General features: G+C 37.7%; 1 non-coding gene across 1 annotated transcript; it reads right to left on the reverse strand.

The window, feature by feature from the left end:
- Positions 1-3,534: 3,534 nt before the first annotated feature.
- Positions 3,535-3,606, reverse strand: TRNAQ-UUG (transfer RNA glutamine (anticodon UUG)). The gene has a single exon. It is a non-coding gene; the product is annotated as a tRNA-Gln (tRNA).
- Positions 3,607-15,958: the final 12,352 nt, after the last annotated feature.

A 15,958-nucleotide genomic window follows, 5' to 3' on the forward strand; every position in this document is an offset into this window, starting at 1 on the left:
TTGGACGCATTTGCAGACGCAGAGCCAACTGCTTGTTGCCAAGCGCTTGTCGCTGTGATTGTTATACAAAAACTAATTGGCCTCTATTAATCAGTGCTGTCAGATTTAAATATGTTTCTCAGACCAAACACGAATGAGCTGCCTTCTGCGTAGCACCGAAAATCGAACACCCTTACATATATAACCATAAAGTGATTTTCTCTCAACACACGCTTATCAAATGCATATATATCTCGTCTCATGCGTGCTCAAATGCGGGGCTCTTGTTTGGGTGTGATATTCTTTAGTCGTCAGTCATCAACGCACAGCCCAAGTCGTAAGACCTAGAAATCGAAATCCTGTAGTAAGCTTATGTGAAGCTTGTGCACGGAAAGGGAAATTCCACCCGCAAGTGTGGAAAAATTACGGAAAACTGATACATTCAATTTGTATGTTTGCCATCCGATGATTTGAGAGGTTTGGTCCCATCGGCTTCAAAACTATTTTTAATGTTTTTAATAAAAACTTAATTAAAACGTTATTCAGCAATTTTGGAAACTCCACCCGCAGCTGGCACAAAACAGTTGTGGCAAACTTTTTGTTTACCATCCGAGAGGCTTCTAATACAATTTCAAAGATCCTTGTGTAAATTCATTTGATACTTGTTTCACACTTTTCTCAAAGTCCACCCCTCTTCGATAGAAATTGCGGACCAAAGGTTATAAACAAACTTTTTTTTTGGCTTAAGCTTAAACTTTACACAAGGGGTCAAAAGTTAGCGAAAAACTTTAGCAGGTTGTTCTCATGATGAATCTCTCTTCCAAGCTGTATTCAATTAAAAACAATGATAGAGAATTGACTTGGCATGCCGAAAATTAAATACCCTTCTGGATATATGGCTTACGCTTTTGCAGATATGTGAGGAGAATTGTGGAGTTTGATTCAGATATATTGACAAACAGAAAACTTGTACACACAAAAACACACCTCGAGACCGATTCTTCCTATAAAGCCCAATATAATACTTATAACAGATCGATGTTTATAAGATTTTGTTATTTGTGCATGTGGGAAACTTGCTAGGAATTGTATAGGACCGTTTTGACCAATATATCTTGTGTCTAAGAGACTAGTTTGCAAAGACAGACGGAAGAGGCTTTCTTGACTAGGCACTCGATACAAGTCAAGAATATGTCGATTCTATGGGGTTGAAGATGTGTACTTCTAGGCATAACACATTTCATGACAAAATTATGATACTCACTGCATGGCTATAAAAACCATGTTTGCCAAAAAAAATATGTGTTTTACCAAAACAGTTTTTCGCTAATATTGATTTGGTTCGCTTTCAGTCTCGGCTGTTGTTATGGCAACTGGTTTGGTCTAGGGTTCGGTTCAGAGTAAAAGAAAATTGTAACGCCAGGCTTAAGCCGGCCTTGATTAGAACACGATTGGCCATTGGCGACACTACATACAAATGTATGATAGGCCCGCCCGTGGTTTCTGCTGTCATCGCTACACTACACTACAGTGTAATATTGGGTCTGGCAAGGCGAGCCGACTTGCCATGAATAATGCATGTACATGTTTTCACATTTTTGGGCAATTTCGATCATGTTTTCGAAACGTGTCGAAAAAGTGTCAGAATTAAGTCGCTGAATCTCGGAACCAGATAGCCAAACCCCTTACTAATAAACAGTTTATTTAATTGATAAAGCAGGTCCAAATACCTGGGCTATATAATGTTATAATATCGTATTTTATGAATCCCATTCAATAATGTTGAAAAATGAGTTTATATTGCTGTCTCACAATTTATAATTTTCGGGCACACGCACGAAGTTTCATTATTTGTCGAAGACTTTAAGCTTCTGAGTGGTTGTTGTATTTTTAAACATTTTATATTGTTTTTGCTGAGGCAATTAACACAAAAGCATTAATTAAGTTACGAACTAATGTCTTTTAGACAGCAGCTGCCCTGACAGACAGCCAGACGACATGAATGAAGATGATTTGTTTTAAGCTCCACAACAACAAGAGCAACAACAATTTTATGTATATAGAAAAAAAAATTGTTAAAATAATAATAAAATAAAGAGAAGAATTCCTCCGCAGGCAGGCGGACGGGCAGCCCATGGACGGGTCCACGATCCGGAGTCCGGACAAGGCTGCTTAACAAATTTTAACATTTCAATGTTGAAATTCGTTATAAATGAATGAACATTGTAACGGGCAATGTGCGGGGATCGTTGGGGACGAGTTGGGGACGAGTCGACGGTCAGGTGGTGAAGGTGGCGTGAAGGGGCAGCTGGAGGGATTGTGGTTTACCCAAAAAAGGTTGTAGGCTATTTTCGCCGTTGCCTGGGCCATGTTGCTTGTTGTTTCTTGGCTGCTGCTGCTGCTGCTGTTTATTGTTGCTGTTGCCTGTTGTCTGTTGTCTGATGGCAGCTGCGGTGCGTTGTTAGTTTTTCCAGTTTTTTTTTTTTGTGTTTTTCGTTGTTATCTAAACACTTCAAATACGAGTAAGTAATAATGATGGCTATGTCCGTGTCCATTGAGGCCTCGCTATTAACCAGCAAAAGCGGCTCGTAGGCATTTTGCTAATTGAGCAACGACAAGTTCGTCCATGCTCTGTTGGCCAGTTTGAGAAATGGTGTTAACATTTCCGGTGTTTCGACCATTTGCAGAACCAACCGGCCAACTTTTACTTTTCCCCAAGGCAAAACGACTGCCCGTAACCAAGCGCCAATATTAATTTTTTTTTCTCTGTTCGCGGCCATTAAAGGGCCGCTTAACTTAAGCCTTAATATATTCCAAAATATGCTTGTTGCCAAGCAAAGTGGACTCACGCACAAATATGGATATTCAATAAATAATTTTGACATAACGTATTAAATTGAAAACCCCTGAGGAGCTGAGGATTGATTTAACTTGCGAAAGTGCTAGCTTAAGATTTACAGAGCAAATATTTAGGATGGAAAAGTCAGCTATCATTTAATAAGTTCAATTTATATACTATAGTAAAAAAATTTTATTTCTTTAATGTTAGATCCCAGGCATCAACTATCCGTATTTATTTTTAAGAGCTTAAAAAGAAGGAAAAATCTCTTTAAATTTCAGCTGTCTAAAATGTGTATGCTATTTTACTTTATATGTCACGACAATTGTGTTTAGCCGTCAAATTGAAGCTAAATTGTAATGCGGGACGGTAAACAAAAAAAATCAAACTGAAAATTATAATCAGTAAAGTCAGGCAGTAGGACTGTCAGGGAGGGTACGGGTCTGGTAAACAACGAATGATTTTCTCACTCGATTAAGCAGATAATTGCTTATGGGGTGAAGTGTCCGCTTTTGAACAGAATTGGGCGCTATCTCAATCAAATCATTCATGATCTGAGATAGGCAAGTCCCAATCCGTCAATCAGGCAACACTTGATATCAACGGAAGTAAATAAATTGATTAATCAATATTAAGCAATAATAAATGTAAACATTATGAAAAAAAATACATACGATGCGCAAAAAAAAAATCAAGCAGACGAGATTTGAGGTTCAAGGTTCTACCGAGATTTGAACTCGGATCGCTGGATTCAAAGTCCAGAGTGCTAACCATTACACCATAGAACCAGTTGATAGCCTCGCGTCCAAAACTCAGCCAAAGGCAGCGACATAAACAGTGGCATCAGCGCTTAGCTATAAATAGCATACCGGGGGGTGGCCTCAGTTGACGACGGCGGCAGCGTCGCTGCAGGGCGCATTGCAAAAGCAGAGGCAATGGCAGTGGCAGAGGCGAAGGCAGCAACAGAGACGGCGGCCGTCGCCGTTACCGTGGCAATTGTTGTTGTTCCTGTTCTGAATTTTTTGTTCTGGTTTCCTTTGTACGTTGCGAATGCGATAAAGGAACGGAAATACGCGTGTATTTCGGATTATCGAATACTTGAAACTAAGCGGCGAATATTTCGAACTGGCATGCAGAAAACAAACAGCCCAAAACGACATTCAATTGAAAATAGTTCAAACTCGTTACGATAAAGGTCTAATAAAATTAAGCAGCGTAATTCATAATTCGATAGGAGTTGTACATAGTACGTACATTGGGTAAAAAGAATATTGAGTATATACTAAAATTAAGCAAGCTGGCTAAAGATTTTTATATTTTTTTATGCACATTTTTGGACAGCATCAATAAAACTGTCTGCTTCTATGCAAGCAAGTGTCTCAGTTTTAAAGGTATCCCGATGAAACATAACTCGTATAAGAACTAATGGTCTAAAACTTACTTTGTTTTGTTTTTACGTTTTTGCCAAACTCTTTTGGGCTTAAAGTTTTTCTAACAACTTCAATTAAGTGAAAGTAATAAGTGTAACTGAGCGTGTGTATAAAAAAGATGAATAAATTACTCGCATTCAGAAATGTCGATATAATTTTTCAAATTGAAAAAAAATTAATTCAACTAATTTAAATTTATCGACAGACTTTTTGATTCCCTTAAACCTTTCAACCACAAAGGGTTGCCGTTATTAAATGGGAAAATCAGACAGAACCAGATGAACAAATATTGGTAGAAAGCAAAAAATATATGAATAAGATTTAAATAGATTACATTATTATCAAAGCGGCATTCACATTTGTAATCAGTAAAACGATTTTTGCATAAGGATCAAAAAAACAAAATAAAAATAAATGAAAAATTTATATATATATATATATATTTAATTATTTGTATGTATATGTATATGTATATATATGAGTTTGTCTTATTATAGATTATTTTTGTCTGACTTGAAACATCATCATTCATCATCATTCAGTTATAATGCAGGCAGTGCAAGCTGATTGAAATGTCGCTGAGCGACCACAGTTCGAACCGGTTGACTTGGATGATCCGTTGGAAACTTGACTGCGGATAGCCTGGGGGCAGGTTGAAGGTGTCGGGGCGGCGATCGTCACGTCTAGACATTGACTGCTAATGACCCGGCCCCAAGACCCAACGGTTGCATTATCGTGGCAAATCCATTAGCCCTTTTTCTTACGGTGAGTGCGAGTACTCGCACTGCGCATACGAGTAGTTCACAGTAACACTCACACTCACATTCACAGTAACACTCATTCACATTCACGCACTCGCAATCTGATGCGCGTCCATGACGCAATCGGCGGCTTGAAATGCTAATGCCAGTCTTTAGTATGGGGCACGCAGAAGTCTGGCCAACATTCTTGGGAATTTTTATTACAATGGTTGCGCTGCGGGATGGCTCGAACGTGTTGACAATTTGCTGTTTGCCATGAAGAACAGAGAGTCAAGTGCGGCAGAAGAAGAGTTCTTGCGAAATAAAACCAATTCAGAAATTCATGAAATGCTTAGACAAACGCTCGCAAAACCCATAAAGCGTACGCACTATTGGAGTGCGTCTTCCTGGGCACCAGGGCCGTGGCAAGCAACAGAAACAAGGGACGATCGTCGACTCGGCCATGGGGTGACGGTGACACCTCGTCTACACCTGTGCGTATGTGCGACTGTGCGCGCGTGTGTGCGCGCGTGTGTGTGTGTGTGTGTGTGTTTTGGCTTTCGATTTGTCAATTTTAATGTTACCACTGTTACGTGTCTGAATTTTGGATGTGCCCAGCTCCAGCTCCGACCACCACCAAATTGGCTACTTGGGCTTGCACGTGAGGGCCCAGACCATAATCTATTTGCATACGAGATCGCCGGCCTGCAAAGCAGTTGCCACCGTGCAACTTGTCCAACTGGCAGTCAAGTGTCAATTTATTTGGTTGCTTTTTAATAAGCCGAGTTACGAGTACGAGTCTGCTAGCACTACGCGCTCTAAGCCAGGGCTGCCATCTGCCTTGGTGGTTGGGGCCTTTGATAGTGCCGATACGGATTATCGTGTTCGGGTCTTGGTCTGTGTGTTAATCACCCGATGGTTATTGCGCCGTCTTTTCAAGAGGCAATGCGATTAGAGTGGTTGACATTTTCCTGCCCTGGCTGAGATAGATCCTTGAGCTATATGAGGAGGATCGTTGGCACCCCTAAGGCCGTGGCAATTGCCACCCTTGTTAACCCGCTTCACGTGCCCTTGTTGCTAGTTGTGCTTTTTTGCCTATTGTTTAGTATTTTACGGCGCACATTCTGATCCCAGACATCAATCCATATTTAATTGTTAATTTATGTTGAATACAGTTTAATTGAAGCGCATAATTGACCCTCGTCAGGACGTAAGCGAACTCAAGGCGCAATAGCAGCAGATGACATTTCTAGGGGACCTCACAGATATATAGTTCAAAGAGACTAAAAAGCATTACAACTACTTCCAGAGAGAAACACTCATTTGGATATTCTAGCAGCTGTGTGGCCTATATACCCTGAACCCATTAAAAAAGAGTAGAAAGCATAAAATGCCTTTGTGCAAACGTATCTAACAGACAGAAGGAACTGATCTAGTCATGTCCGCCAGACTGTCCATCATCATGATCGCGTCGATTCCTGAAACTATTATCCTCTGCAGAGCGAGCTTATCACTTGTTGTGGGTATTTCTTACCATTTCGATAATGGGACATCGGCTTTTAAATATAACTCGAAAATTATGGGAGCAAGATACACCAAAGATAAAAGATAGGTTCTCGATTTGTACATACAGATTAAAATTATATCACATTTTGTATTCCATTACCACAAAATTGGAGAAAACTCATTATTAAACGTACAACCATGCACTTGAATATCGTTTTTCCGATATTCACACTTTTGTGTACCATGTTTGAGACAGACACAGATCGGACCAAAAGCGCCGAAGTTAACCAAGAACACATTTCCGTATATTGTCTATGGCAAAAGTCCTTGGCCGGCACGCATGGCGGGAGCGCTCTTACCTGTTGGATCTGTCTTGTTTTCAATGACAGTAATGTAATGTACAATAAGTAATATTTGGTTTGAATATGTAATGGAAGTAGCAGTAGATAGAGCAAATCCGATTTCAGATGGTACCGCGTAGATACTTACTTTAAGAACTGTGGAACTTAAACTCTTCAAATACTTTGAATCGAGCTATTGACAACGTGCATGTGTGGCAACTGAAATTACAGATTTTATACTTCGATTTTGATAAAAAATAAATGTTAATGTCATGGATATACAAGATTGCCGAAGATAGTATATACTTGCATATTCATTAAATAGTTTATATCTAAGCTCGACCGAAATATAGAAAGAAAGTTAACATTCAAAGTACGGCAAATTACATTCAGCACATTGAAATATTCTAAGATTCCTTGTTCACTGTATAAAACAGAAGAGCTATAATAAAGGAATAGACACATAAAATAAGCCTGTCGTATATTTGTATGCATTTGTGTATATCTATAACCACTGTGTCTTATAAAAATTGTGACAAAATTAGAATACCCTCAGTTAGGGTATAGAAAAATAAAACAAATATTCTTCCAATTTCGGCCGACATCGGCCTTGATGTTTAAGTGCTGATAGCACGCAAAAGAAACTATTTTATTATTTAATTGAATTTTATTTATTGCCATTACCATACAAATTTCGTTAGCTGGATCGGTTTATTTGCTGATCGTTGCGATAGGCCTCAAGTGCTTGGACTGTGATAAAAACTGAAAATGTCTGGCAGAGGTTTTCCTTTAATCGTCCGTCTGAAATCACGTTTCACTTCCACGTTGGCCACTTCAGAGCGATTTCAACAATTTGGTTACTGCTCATTGGCTATTGTTTGTTCTTGTTAATCTACAGATACGCCACGGCATGACAGTAAATAAAAGTGCATGCAAGATATATTTGTTGGTAGCTACAAAATTCGACTTGTCATCAAGTCAAGTTGTTTAAGTATACATAGATTAAATGCATGTGTGGGGCTTGTGAACTATGCACACCCGGAACGCCCCGTTTCAATGGGTTCAGTTTAAGGAATACTTTTAATATGGAACACATTCCATGGCAGAGGAATAAATTCCATAATTTGAGCCCGTCTTTTTCTATCATTACCCAACAATACCATAACCTTGCAAAACATTGCCCTGCGATCTGAAATGTCAAATCTTTTAATGTATTGTAATCAAAAGGATTTTGTGTTGGATTTGGATTTTGAAATTTTCGAAATAACAAACTAAATGGAGAAGTCCTAGCAAGACAATTTAAATATTACAACCACGCAAAAGGGATTTCTGTAATACCTAAAGAGGTTTACAATCCAGTAAGAAATATATATTTATACAAATAGAATATATAATGATTGGTGTATTTTTTATTAAGAATTAAGAACTTGGTCGGGGTTGTTAGAAAATGCGTTTCAAATTTGCATGGGAAACTACAACTACAACTGCAACTACAACTAAAACCTTGACAGCTCAGCAACCCGGCGTTGCACGGCATATCGTATTCTTTTCAAAAAATTGTAAGGATTTTCATCAGGGTAATTTTTGTATTCTTCAATATACTTTCTAGTTAATTTGTAAATAAGAAACACAATTACTTTCATTGATTAAAAATTAAAACACTTCATTTATTAAATTTTATTAAAAAAATATTCGTGGTGTTTATGGGAATACTACAAAATGGAAAATGAATAAGCGTGTGTGTGTTTGTGCTGTGTGTTCATATGTGACATTAGTAGTTCCTAAAGGAGTTCTGGCAATGCCAATTAGCACACGGACGTGAGAGCAGAGGCGAATTGTCCGCGGCGCTTACCTCGAGTGATGCAGAGCGTAGACAGTTGTAATACGGACAAAATAAACTTTGTTTTGATTTGTTTTCTATTGCCTTTTGTAAATGGTTTGGCTGGTTTCATTCAAATTCGTAATACTCTTTTTCCCACTTTCGACAACACGCATACATGTTTGTACAAATGCAAAGAATTGTGAAATGTGAAGAGCATAAGAGAAAATTTAGTTTGATTTGTAAAGTCTTTCATTTGCAAGCAAAAATAAATATAGTTAAATAGATATATTACCATTATAAAAAATATATATAACGTGTACAGTGGTGTTAATATTTCGTATAGTAAGCCGTGAGTGCAAATTGAGAACTAGTGCGCAATGTGTGTATAAATATGTGTGTAACATAAATGACTTGTAAATATATATAAATGTGTACATTTGATATTTGGATAGTATGCTTAGAAAGTAAGACTTATAAACAAAAGTATAACCATATTTTACCGAAAGTACTTTTGGCTCGAAATCAAAAATGAATCACGATTTTGTTGTAATTTTTATTTTCGGATAACTTCGGCTGCACCTCCGCAACCGTTATTAAGGCACCAACAGCAAGAGGCATTCAACAATTAACAATAAAATAAATTAAATAAAACAATTATTTAAACATTTAACATGCACTAGTTTACGCGTCTTCGCTTCTTGACGAGGACATTTTTAAATTTTCCATTTTCAGAATATGTTGGGTTTTATATTGGCGTATACGCAATTAGTTTTCAGTCAATAAATAATAATAATACAAATTAATTACTAAATATTCATAACATATTTCATTCGGTACAGAAGCCTGCAAGGTAATTGACACCAATATTCCCACTACCAATTTGGCCAATGTGGGCTTATTACTGTGACAAGTCATACGAATCCGACAATTAGCACAACGTAGCAGACGCAGCGGAGGGGAGAGGCCACAGCGCCGTTGCGTAAAGTCGTCACATGCACAATCGAGGTTCGATTCCCAGAGCAGGAGAGAGATTTAATTTTTCTCATACATATATAATTTTTGTATATTTAATTTTTTTTGCAAAGATAGACTGTTTTTTAACATAGACTTTAAAATATATATTTAAATATTTTTAATAGAATAAATGTAAAAAAGACAGAAAGCACATACATATGTTGGCGAGAACTTTTTGCTACTTGCATGCTACAAATTATTGATTTAAGCCAGCCAACGCCGGTTAGCAGCTACACGAGAACGGTTAATGTTTCGCATTATCTGTACAAACTGCATTAATATTTCTCATTAACATGTTAAAGGCCATAAGGAAGTCCATTTCTCATTGTCAAGTATTATTCGCGCAGCTTCGATTGTGCAGTCGTAATGTGTATTTGTAAATGTTTACATACAATTATGTATTGATTTGTTTATGGTTCGGATAAAATGATCCGATGCTTGTTTCTCAGCTGCCTTTTTTTTTGCATTTTATGTATGGTATTAAATCGAGCAGCATGTGAGTAAAATTAGTTATACTTAGAAAAGTTTTCTGCCCAAAGAATCACTTTATTAATTTATTGATTACAGTGGTGTTTGCATATTTCTGTTGGATTTCCATAATCTGAATGGTTAGATTATAAAAAGGTTCGAGTATTCGTAAACCCAAGACGACCATTAAGAATTTGCTCATAAGTTTATTAAAGTTAAACGGATACCAGATATGAATTATATTTAAGCTTTTCGGAGTCTAAGTCCTTTCATCCAAAGGTGAACATGCAGGTTGTATTCAGAAAAGAGAATTACCAAAATCCAACTTGTGGTGTTCGTAGATGACTGTACTTTGATAACAAGAACAACATCTAATTTCAGCTCCTTATTCTTATTGGGTTTCGCTGCCTGTTGCGTTGCCAGGTAAGGAGGACGCGCAAATGAATAACTCGCAGCGCAATCACTCGCTGGTTCATGGACAAAGCTCTGGTTCCTAATAGAGTTCAACCACTCTATTTTTTTGTTGTTTGGTTTTTGTGTTTTTTGTTTAGGCATACGTATTCATTATATCGTTATGAATTGTTGTTGTTGCTGTTGTGTTTTTTTTCCATTGAATGGAAAGCTCGTCCTTTTGATGCAAATATTATTTGTTGTGTTTTTTTGTTTTTGTCCTTTGGCATTTTCAGGTAAGCATTTGCTTTGTCCTTTTTCTTGGGCTGTTCAGGTTTTCGGTTTTGAATTTCATCATAATGCGCATCTTAATTGGTCTCCGAGGCAAAGTTGCGAAAACCTTGACAGAGCTGTACCTACCCATCAAAAATATGGCTAGGGTAAAGTCTCCAGTAAAGTATATGCCGTGAGCGTGCATCGTTTGATCATCAGCTCACCTACTTACGACTGACAACTGGCAACACATTTGTCGCACTGAAAATGCTTTTCGAAATTTCGAGCATTACGCGGAAACGTCTCCCAATCCCATTTCGAATACAAAATGGTTTTGTCTAACCCAAATGAGTTCAAATGTGCCGAGACATCGGCGACATTTGCGCGACAACATCAAAGCGTCGCACATGGCTACTTGCCTACTTATATTTATATGCTAAGTATACTGAGTATACCGAATATATGTACATAGTTCAATTTCGATCTGAATCACCAGTGTTTGCTTTGAGATTACAACAACGAGATACTCGGGCATTGACAGATACTTAAAATTCTCAACTGGTTACGGTCCAGGCCTAGTCAAGTGATTGAATTGTCTGGCAAAGAGTGATTGGACCCTTATAGACCTAAAAAAGCCATGCCAGTTTCCATGTTTGTCTCTCAGATATAGAGTTAGGTTGTGGTCGGTATTCAGTATCATATTGCTATATCGTTGAGCTGCAGTATGAATAGGTTTTATTATTTCTACACTAAAATCAAATAATTACCCATCAATATTTTCGAATAAATTTGGTTTTAAATGTGCGGCATTATTCATAATGTAAATAATTATTGAAGCTCTGATCACACGTGCCAGTTATCTAGGAAAATATTTTTGTATGCTTATCAAAGCAAACTCGGGGACTTTTATTTTCTTTTTTTACCCGAGTCTAGGGGCGGTTCCATACACTAAGACTTGATTCATGTGTTAGATATTGATTTTCCCTGGTACTGTTACTAGTATGTTAGATAGTTTGGAGAGGCTCGTCTTGAAAGATGTGCGCATTATATCTACAATCTGTGCACTATACGATCCCGAAACAAGTTTGGAAAAAGTGAAACAAAAATTTTTAATGTGACACTCATGGCGATTTAACTAATTTAATTAATGCGTTTTTTTTATGCCCATAACGATTATTATTATCATTTTGTGTTTTTGTTGTTGTTGCGATATTTTACTTGTAGATTCATTTAGCACATATGTATGTAGGTATGTACATATATACATATGTATGTATGTAGATGGGTTGGTGTGTATGCTTGTATCGACAGCGAGAACATTTTATGGGCTGCCGCTTTTGAAAAAATTCATGATATTTATTGTTCGTCTCGTAGCTGGCAACTGCTTGAATATTATGGCATCATCTCATGATGATATCAAACTAACTGAAAAACTCGTTTTCTAACTGTCGCCTAATGACGCTCCATTGGCCCGTGCGACTTTCATGCATATATTTAGTGGATCGTTTAGTGAATAACTTGGTGCCACCGCCGCATCGCAGCGGGCAACAGGTGCAAACAGGTGCAGACAGGTGCCCAGCCTCAGGTGAGTCGCAAGCCGAATTAGAGGCCTCAGCCTGAGCATAGGGCACGGGCGATCGCGCGGCTGAGGCTAATGCTTTCGATCAGGTTGGCCGTCTCTATGCTAATTCTGGTTGCGGCAAATCAAATAAACATTCAAATATGAATTAGCTTAATCAATGCAAATGGTTCGCACTAATTTAGCAGTTTCCTTTATCGTTTCATGTTTCGTGTTTGGTGTTTGCTGTGACGTGTTCTGCGTTTCGCATTATGTACAAAAACTGTTTCAATTTCGCGGTCGCAGCTTGTTTCGCCTCGGTTTCTAACTTGACTTCCTTGTTTGCCGGCACGTTGCATTCCGCAAATAAATATGAATGCATATGTGAATGCTCAAACACACTTATTGTTAAGTAGCATGTGGGCATCTGCTCGTTAACATGCCACTCATAATGACTCCAGCCGCAGAGTCAACGGAAATGTTTGGCCAAATCGCCATTGCCACAATTAACAAGTTCTTATTGCCTGACTTGACGCTTATGCTAATTGAAAGTGCACTCAAACTCGGGGTCGGGCACGGGCACGGGCACGGGGACAGGGGACGTTGACCCCTCTTTTAGCAACTGCCACCCCCTAAGGCACCACCATAATACCAGACATGCCCAGCGAGTGTTTCTGGTGGATGCAACCATTTAATGTATTCTTTAGGGTATCTTCACCACAGTCTATTCGAGGGATATAGAGTACATGCATGTACATATATCATTGGGTGTATGTGATGAAAATAATATCAACTATGTATATAATATAAATATAAAACAAGGAGCAACAGTGAAACCTTGCAGAGATATACTGTACCATGCACAGCTTGCCGATGGTAAAGCATTCCCCAGTTTATGTAAAATTCTTGATTACTATCTTAAGAAAAATAAAAACAATAAAGCAAGAACTTATTTTTGACCGATCGTATAGTGAGATGGTATAGGGTTTCGATCCGTCGACTTCAACAAATGTCTGCACCAAAAAGCTGGATCTATGCCAATTTTTATCTTTTTGGTGCAACGTGAATTATTTATTATGATAAATGCCTATAGATAAATTCTTGGGGTAAAATACACTAGTTCTGTTCGTAATATGAACGTATAATGAGATAGCTGTTATTTTTCGCTTTAAGGTAATTTTTCTAAATATAATATTGCTTTAAACAATAAACATTTTGGAAGTAAATACAAATATTCATTTTAGGGCGAATTTCTAAAAAAGCAACAAAATTTTGTTGAGTGTACCCCATAGAATCTTATAATCCCAATCATCGGATTATGATATTCTCTTAATTTTCGCAACACTCATTCAATTCCATTGTTCCAGTCATCTCTGAAAGCAATCGTGCAACAGGGGGCCAAGCGTTCTTGGCACGAAAACCGTTACGTTTAATTTACTCATTTATAATCTATTAACATGAATGTATGTATGTATGTAAATATGTGTCAATGTGTGTATCTGCATATTGTTGTCATAGTGTGGCAAAGTTCCGCGAAATGTGACTCATTGTGGCCGCATTGGCTATAGTATATTAACGCCGTCGCATTGCTCTACTCGCAGTATACACTCCCACGCTAAATGGAACCACGTATACATATATGCATATGCATATGTGCATACATACACACATACATATTCATACATATATATAAATGTGACTCAGACTACGAAACACACAGCTGTATGCACATTTGCAGCTACAGTCGAACATGCCTAGCTCGAATCATCTTTTGCCACATAAGATAATTCTTATTTGTACATATATTAATTACATAAATTATATTATTATTAATATATTAAAGAACATGTCTGATCTTTAATAATTATATTTATTATTGAAATAAAAAAAATTTATCTCTGTCACGTTTAAATCTTTGAAATCACCATTGTCTGTCGTATTCGCTTGTCTCGTTATATTTATTAATTAATTGCACAAGAAATTCTGGCGCGTATAATTAACATTTCGTTAATACTCTTAATCTGATTAATGCAGTCGATAAGTTTGATAGCGTATTGAACTGTTTTCTTAAGGGTTTTCTGATTTTCAAGAGACCCGGCCAGGCTTGTCTGGCGAATGCCATATTTTGCATAGGAAAATGCAGCTCAGCAAAGTTAGTTAAGCACATTTTTAAAATATATTTTTCGGGTTTCGAATTGCTTATGAATTATGTAATCAAAACAATTTTAATACAATTAAAATTTTTAGATGATACATTGACCTTTAAGATCACGCGTCAATATTTTGGATCGTCTTAATGAAGTTCGACTGTAGACGTTTTTGTAAATGTACATACATATACAAATGTATGCAGACAGATACAAATGTACATATGTATGTATGTATGTACCTGTATTTACTATGCATGCGCATATGTATGCATATAAAAAAACTTGTTATTGACAGTGTTCTGGCTGTATTGATCGCCATGTTCAATGCGCCATTATTGATATTTGGGGCTTGCAATAGCAAGAGGAAGAATTAAAAGTATGATCGGTAACAACAACAACAGCAACAACAACAACAACAACAACAACAACAACAATTGCAAATCTGTGATTTCCTCCTCTGTATTTATGCTTACAAAATATTTAAACGAATAACGCCTTTCGCGGTAATTTAAGGCATTTGTGTACACAAGTATTTTGTTAAGATTCGTAAACAAATCACGTACAACAACAAACCGCAGCCAAACATTGCGGCGCAGGCAACAGCATCGCCTGGCGCTGCAAAAATCAATGCCAAAAGCGAAGCTTTTTGAATGGCGCAACGGCGGCAACGTACTCACACACACACACTTATGCGTATGCGCAGACTCAACAGGCTTACATACATACATACATATGTACATGCGTCTGTATTAATGTGTTGCGTCGGCGTTCTTCGACTGCGAACGTTTCCTTTTTCGCACGCCAGCCCTCAGAGCAGGTATTTCACTTTATCGTTAAGTTGGTGACCCATATGCAGATACACATATGTACGTAAATTAGTATGTGTGACTAGCTGCATACACAGTACACAGTACAGATAACATACGTAAATAATTAAGAATGTGTATATATGCACACTATGCGCAAACTTTGCACCTAAACAACTTTTTATTGGTTTCTTTCATAGGGTATATAATCTTCGCCTTCGCATTTATTAGCCGTACTCATGCCAATGCGCTTTGCAGTGTGTGTGCGTCCGTCCGTCTGACGTTCACGCGGTCTGCCGTCATCCATCGGTCCATTTTGCATGCATGTGCAAATGCTCGACGCGTCACCGCTGTCCGCTTCTCTGTTTTCGTCTCGCCATCTACTTCTCATTGTTTCTCTTCTGCTTTTGCTTGTCGCTTGTCGCTTTTGCTGTTTTCTTTTTTTCTTTTATTTGTATTTACCCTTACAGAGGGTATCTTAATTTTGCTATGAAATTTGTATTGCAGATAAGGAGACATCTCCGACCCCATAATATATAAATATTCTTGATCAGTAGCCGCGGCCTAGTCGATAAAGCCATATAAAGTTATCCTCATGGATTTTCTGTGAATACTAGGTTGCCAGTTTTTTTTTTAATGAAT

Source organism: Drosophila montana, unplaced genomic scaffold, assembly GCF_035044405.1.
Source record: "Drosophila montana isolate Dmon_TW-CO22-7 unplaced genomic scaffold, ASM3504440v1 contig_1624_1, whole genome shotgun sequence".
Taxonomy (NCBI): Eukaryota; Metazoa; Arthropoda; class Insecta; order Diptera; family Drosophilidae; genus Drosophila; species Drosophila montana.